This window comes from Silene latifolia, chromosome 3 (genome assembly GCF_048544455.1).
Source record: "Silene latifolia isolate original U9 population chromosome 3, ASM4854445v1, whole genome shotgun sequence".
Classification (NCBI taxonomy): Eukaryota; Viridiplantae; Streptophyta; class Magnoliopsida; order Caryophyllales; family Caryophyllaceae; genus Silene; species Silene latifolia.
In genome coordinates, this window is record NC_133528.1 from 55188500 (window position 1) to 55195930 (window position 7431).

Below are 7431 nucleotides of genomic sequence, written 5' to 3' on the forward strand. Positions count from 1 at the left end.
TCATCTCGTTCTCCTTCTTTATATGTAAAAAAGGGCCAAGCTTTCGTCCTATTTCAATTCGGCCGCCTTACAAAGGATTCGGATTTTGGGTAAATTTCTTCTGTTTTGGGTTTCGTGTCATCCTTGGGCGACTCCTGTGGCGTTTAGGAGAGCAAAAAAGGTAACGGTGATAGGTTACTCGACATTTTGTCAATTATATTTGTTTACTGTTTATATGTTGTAGTTTACTCTTGTGATTGTTAAAGTTGATCCGTGTTTTGGAGTATAATCGATTGGAGACTAGAGAGTAATGATAATTTGATGCATTTGTGTCGTATTTGAGTACATCTTTCTTGTCACGTTTCTTTTGATTTCGGAGTATTGATATTGGTAAATCGGGTGCGGGTTATCCATATTTTTAAACGTGTTCATTCTCGTCTCAAACCCGGATTTATGTTCATCTTAGAATGAAACTAAATTGGTCTTTGTAAATTCTGTTTTTGAGCCGTGTCTGGACTGTTTTCGTTCTGTTTTGGGACGGACGAATCAGTCCCTCGTATTGGTTTTCTTGCTTGTTTCCCTCACTTTAATGTCGTCTTAAGTATCCTAAATTTTCCCGCTCTGAAAACCCAGTTTTGGACCGCGTATACCTCCGTTTAGTACCCGTGACTGAGCTGTTGTGCTCCCTGTTTTGGGGTAGTTTCATGGACATTTTGGTGTTGTTATGGGACTATTTTAAGACCGAAAATGCAGTGTTCTTAGATGTTATCCATGGCCTGTCCTTGGGCAGCCGTGAGGGGTGCTTGGGGGCCTGTGATTGGCTCGATATTCGGGTGGTTATGGCTCTTTTGTGAGCTCTGTTTTGGGACGGGTAGAATGCTTTTTGGGATTGTTTATAACTTGCCTGAGCTGAGAAATTATAGTGCTAGAAATATTGGTCGAATACGTAAACTATTGAACTTCCGTCTTAAGTATATGTTTGAATTTTCTTGCTTTTACATGTTCACTTTTCAATGGGTATGGCTGTTCTGGAGGGTGATATTTATGTCTTACTCATGCTTAGAATTTCCGTCTTAATTTGTTTCCAAAAGGGGTATTTGTGACGAGTGTGTGAGGACCAAAGTTTGGGTTGTTTGGAGTCGTGATGATGGTGGTGGCTCGGGTTTTGGCGAAATGCGGATTTGTTTTGGGATGGTGAAAGGGTGGTCGTATAAGGGTCTGTCCAAATAACTCCTTTGAGTCGTGGGTCGAGTTTATTTTGGCGCAAAGGTGATTCTTTTGAATGATTTAAATTTTGTCTCGTGTTTTTTTTTATAAAACGCAATTCGTCAATTTCGTTATTTAATTATATCTCCGACTCATGATTTATATAACGGGTTTCGTTAAACCTCATTCATTTATATACTTTCTCACATGAAGTATAATTAGGGAATTCCGCTATTTAATTACTTCCCCGTCTCGAGCATGGTCTCGTCTCATTAGTTGCCCATATTTAGATAAGTGGGCTTGTCATGTTTATAATAATTGGGCTCACTTGAATTTAATAATTGGACTTCACATAATTATTTTGTTGGGCTCATTTGTTTTTAGTAAATGGGCTAACTAAATTTAGTAATTTGGGCTAGTCATGGTTATAAATCTCTTGGCGCAAGTTTGGTTTATTTGAAATAATTAATTTCCGTCTCTTATTTTATATAACGATAATTCGTTAATATCGTCCCTTCACATAATTATTTTAGGTGACTCATATGTGGTTGAAGATGAAGAGTAATTTTGGGTTTTAGAAGCTTTCTCAAGTTTATTGCTTGTCTCTTTGCTAGCTTAAGGTAACTATTCCGAGTTACTCGACGAATTAATGTCACATTAGTAGTTGATGTTGTGTTTGTTGTTTGATAAGTGTTTAGGTGATTGATAATGTTTTACTTTCGTTTTTCACATGATAGAAATTGGAAATAGCATGAGAATAATATTGCGATAAAATTTGTGATTTGGGCCAAAGTAGGCCAAGACTCGAAAGTGGGCAGATTGACCGAACGAGTTTGGTCAAACTAGGTTTAAACCAGTCAGCCTCGATTTGACCGATGACCCGTCGCGGGACTCGGGTCGAGGGTTTGTCTTTGAGGTGAGATTGGATGTTTTATGTTATGCATTGATATTTGTAATTATCGTTTCACATGTTGGTTGTTGGATGAATTGGTTGCCTTATACTTGAGTCTTCTTGCCTTGTTGCCATTTTAGCTTGTTCTCATGAATTATAAGATTAACGGTTAGCTGGAGTTTGGATTATTATTGATATTGAGGATATTGTTGGATTGTCTGTTGAATAGACATTTATATAGCCTTTCACATGATAGAATGTTAGCATTTATGTTGGTAAGTTGGACTCTTTGCCCTCTTATGGTTAAGTGGGTGTCCTATTTGTCTTGTGTGGTGTGGGCTAAAGTATTCAAGCTGGGACCTAGATTGGTTTTATTTAGGTCCAAGGTGAGTATTTCGGCCTTCATCATAGATAGGTCTTTATAGTCTTTGACGAGTATATGTTCACTGCTTAATAGCCTTTGTGTTCCTGACTTGGTGGGTTTATATCCAAGTTGAGGCATGACCTCGTTACTTATTTTGAGGGTAAGTGGTCAGCTTAAGTACTAGCCAACCCTTTGGTGGACTCCTTAGGGTACTCACTTTGTTTTTAAAAAAATTGTGGGTCTTGGGTGCGGTGGTGTGTATCCGCATGTCTAGGTCTGCGCAGATTTAGGACTAGGGTTGTGTTGTGTCTTGGCCATGTTTTGATAGAACCTCTGAGCCAAGATACCGGTTCGATTACCTTCCCTACCTCGTGGTATAGACTCGAGTTACAGAGTGACTATTGACCGTGCTAAGAACTTATGCCTGTCTCTAGATATATTGCCCTTTCTTGTTTGATGATTATATGAATCATAGAAAGTGAGATGCAAGCCGGCTATGGTTGATAGAGTTTGGATTCCTGGATGTTATGTGATTCACATGATAGTGTAGTATGAGTCGGTCTAGTATTCGCATGCTAGGACTATGTGTTGTTATATTGTTGTTCTCATGATAAGCACGATTGTCTAGCATCTATATGCTAAGGCATTGTGTGATTCGTATTCATATTTTTATGTTTACATGTTATATTAATTATCACATTTCGTGGCTGGGAGGACTCGGAGTTACTCCCCACTGACTGTGGCTTTCGTATTTGTATAAAATGCGATTGACAGGTAGGTGATGCATATATGGGGTACATGGACGAGCTAGCGAGCAAAGTAACCTTGGAACCTAGACTGGTTTTATTTTATTGTGACCCTTAAACCCTTTTTATGTCACATACATTTTAGGGACATATGTCTCCCTTTCTCATATTTGGTTTGTATAACTTTGTTTCGCGACTTTAGCGATATTTCATTCATGAGATTTATTTTGGACCTTGCATGTTTGACACCTTCTCTTTTGGATATCTTTATAACAGGTTCAGGTTTTAAAAATTACAGGTTTTTACTATAATGAACCTATTACAAACATATCCATGCAGTTTTATTCTAGAATTACGTGTTTACTTTTCCGCAATAAATGAGGGTGTCACATGAATCTCCATGTACCCAAAGATTCTTGATGCCTAAACCTACTGCTGCTTGTAGTCCAATGAGGCAAGCCTCATATTCTGTCGCATTATTTGTCACCTCGAAGTCGAGTTTGACAGAGAGTGGTGTATGCTCGCCTTCAGGAGAAATGAGCAACACTCCTATTCCAAATCCTCTTAAGTTCGACGCTCCATCAAAATAAAGGTCCCAGGAGTCTACATCGGTTTGGAGTATGTCCTCATCCGGAAACGACCAGGTGTCTATTGCTTGCGCATCATTGATGGGATTTTCCGTGAAGAACTCGGTAACAGCGCGTCTTTTTATAACTTTCAGAGGTATATACTTGAGATCAAACTCTGAGAGCATCAAAGTCCATCTCGCTAGGCGTCCATTGAGAACAGGTTTTTCGAAGAGGTATTTGACAGGATCCATTTTGGAGTATATTTTGACGGAGTAGCTAAGCATGTAATGGCGTAGCTTCTTCGTTGCCCACACAAGAGCGAGGCATGTCTTTTCGAGTGGTGTGTACTTGCACTCATACTCCAAGGACTTCTTACTAAGGTAGTAGATAACTCTTTCTTCTTTTCCCACAGTTTGGGCCAGCATGGCACCCATGGCTGTTTCAGTTACTGTGAGATATAAACCAAGAGGTTGATCTCGTTGGGTGGCATGAGCACTGGTGGTTTAGCTAGTATTTCCTTGATTCGGTCGAATGCCTTTTGACAGTCATCATCCCACATGGTGTGATCTGTTTTCTTTAGCTTTTTGAAGATAGGTTCACAAATCATGGTGATTTTCGATATGAATCGACTTATGTACTGCACCTTGCCCAAGAATCCTCTAACTTCCTTCTCTGTTTGAGGTTGCGGCATTTAGATTAGAGCTTTGATCTTGGAAGGGTCTATTTCTATCCCTCGTTGGCTAACGACATATCCCAGGAGTTTGCCGGAAGTTACCCCAAATGCACATTTCTGTGGATTGAGTCTCATGTTGTACTTTCGTAGTCTTGAGAAGAATTTGTGAAGGTTCGCAATGTGCCCCTCTCTATCTTTGGACTTGACAATCATATCATCTACGTATACCTCAACTTCTTTATGCATCATGTCATGTAGTAGTGTAGTTGCGGTGCGTTGATATGTAGCTCCGGTATTGATTAACCCAAACGGCATAACCGTGTAGCAATAGGTGCCCCATTGAGTGACGAAGGCGGTTTTGTGCATGTCTTCTATGGCCATATTGGTCTGATTATACCCTGTATATCCATCAATGAAGGATAGCAACGCGTGATCCGCTGTATTATCTACCAATATGTCGATATGCGGTAGAGGAAAGTTATCCTTAGGACTCGCTTTATTTAAGTCTCTGAAATCAACACAAACACGGATTCTCCCATCCTTCTTGGGTACGGGTACTATGTTGGCTACCCAGTCTGAGTATTCGGACACTGAACTCGGCTTTGAATTGCTTATCGACTTCTTCTTTGATCTTAAGAGCCCATTCTGTCCTCATTCGACGAAGCTTCTGTTTTACGGGTAAACCTGGTTTGGTTGGGATTCTGTGCTCTGCGATATCCCTGTCGATCCCTGGCATGTCTTTATAGGACCAAGCAAAAACGTCCTTGAACTCGTGTAGGAGGTCTATAAAACTGGCCCTTTCGGCGGGGCTCAAGGTCGTCTCTATCCTAAGTTCTTGGGGTTCTAGTTCGGTTCCTACGTTGATGGGTTCGTTGTCTTCTATAACTGGTCCCCCTTCCCCCTCTTGTAGTATTTCTTTGGCTATGTAAGCAGGTATTTCGATTGAGTCTGGGTCTGGGTCATCCTCATTATCATCGTAAACAGAATTGCATTCAGAATAACACAAAGAGTAAGCAGAACCTGATTTATTCATATTAAAATTTGAAAAGAGTTTAAACAAAGAGGCCATCTGTTCAGTAATCAGTGACGGTAAAGGGACAGCTGTTGGGACATTTCCCAAACTGCTGTTACTACTTAATGCTAATCTAGGAGGAACAAGGGGAGTGGGAGTGACGATAGGAGAAGACTCCCTAGGGACTTCTCTAGACTTCGACTCGGATTCCGACTCTGACTCTGACTCGAATTCATCGTCTTTTGGTTCTCCTTTGAACATCTCTCCTTCTCCAGTGGTGAGCTTGAAGAGTCTTCCTTGGTTGTTCGTCCACTTGATTGATTTTCTCCATCCCTTCTGTTGATTCGAACTAGTTTCTGTGATCAATGCGGTAGGGTTAAAGTGATCGTCTTGAAGTATCATGGTAATGATCTCGTCCTGCACGGCTCTAACAAACCGATATTCTCCAAATAGTAAGCTAACAGCTTATTCGTCTAAGCAAGGTGCTTGACGACTCTTGACGATAGGAACCGTTTCTGTGGGAATAAAGTAGCAATCGTGAAAGATCTCGATTCCAGCTAGTTGCTTTCCTATGTAGTGCCAAGGCTCGGGAAACCCGTGAAAGAGTTCTTGACTCCCTTCTCTAACGAAGTATCCATTTAGGGTAGGGAGGTAGGGCCGCATTTGGATTCCCACATTCTTGCGGTTTTGGAATTGACTGAGCATTTCTAGGGCTTCCTCCTTGGTGGGTTTGTATCCTAGTCCTAGTGGTATCCTTTGCGAGTTGCCTTCTTTGTAAGGTGCAAAGGTATTTCTTTGGACAGGATTCAATGGCATTCCTGGGAAGTATCCCTGAGATTTGAGTATGTGGTTGACCACTAAATTAGAGTAGGGATCGAAATACAAAGGTGCCAACTGTGACACCCCGCGATAAAGCGAAAAAAATAACTAATAAATTAAAGCGGAAATTTGTGATATTTTGAAACCTTTTAAAAATTACTAGTTAAAGAATAGCACGCGGGTGCCACTAACGAAAAGAAACAAATACAACAATAGACAAATTTAGATTATTACAACCCAAGTCTAGAAAACGGGGAAAAGATATCCCACGAATAAACATATAAGGGGTTTCTAAACTAGCAACTAAGGCCCAAGGGTTTAGTTCTCGCTAACCCACACGTCTTCCCCACGTAAGCATCTTCACCACCTGTCATTCATGTAAACATGAACGCCACAGTCAGTGGGGAGTAACTCAAGGTTCTCCCAGCCACAATATAACGAAACGAACATAACAAAGAACATAAACAAACAATCATATTAGATAAGACATGAGTGAATCGAATCATAACTAAACATGGGATCATACGTGTTTAAACCAACAAGAGTAAAGGAAATGATGGAATAAACAAGTAAGGCTTAAGCAACAATAAATAAATGGGAAAGAGGGACAAGGAAACCGACACGGCCAGTTAGCCACGAGTACATATTTCAAGGAGATATGACCAAAGTAACCATCCAAATAATGCAAGACATTTACTAATCTTAGACTATAATTTCCCCGAGTAGGACTACGATAATGATACGGTCCTAGTCTAAATCTGCAGATTCTCGGGTGTACATCCCAATTCGACGTGCGCCAGCACAGCACATCACGCACCCAAGACTCGACTACTAAGGGGCCTGAGTACCCCAATCGCCAGAACAGCACAAAAGTGGCGGAAAGACTAAGATAAGACTCACTTGCCAGAACAGCACAAGTGGCCAAAAGCCGTACTTGCCAGAATAGCACAAGTAGGCCAAAACCGTACTTTGCCGTAACAAAGACCAGTAAAGAGGTCAAACCCGTGCTTGCGTAACAAAGCACAAGCAGGGCAAAAATATATGTCAAGCACATACGATGGTAATATGACATTTCTACAAGAATACGACTCTTACAAGTAATTATTTATAATAACCTTTTCATGCTTGTAACATGTAAATAAACATTTCATTTCATAATTATACATGCCGG

The 7431-nt window shown here is 40.6% G+C and overlaps 1 long non-coding RNA gene across 1 annotated transcript; it reads left to right on the top strand.

Annotated features, from left to right (window-relative positions):
* The first annotated feature begins 1712 nt into the window (after nucleotides 1-1712).
* LOC141646098 (uncharacterized) lies at nucleotides 1713-3392 on the top strand. Its single transcript, XR_012545339.1, has 2 exons — nucleotides 1713-1805; nucleotides 3216-3392. It is a non-coding gene; the product is annotated as an uncharacterized LOC141646098 (long non-coding RNA).
* The last annotated feature ends 4039 nt before the right edge of the window (nucleotides 3393-7431 follow it).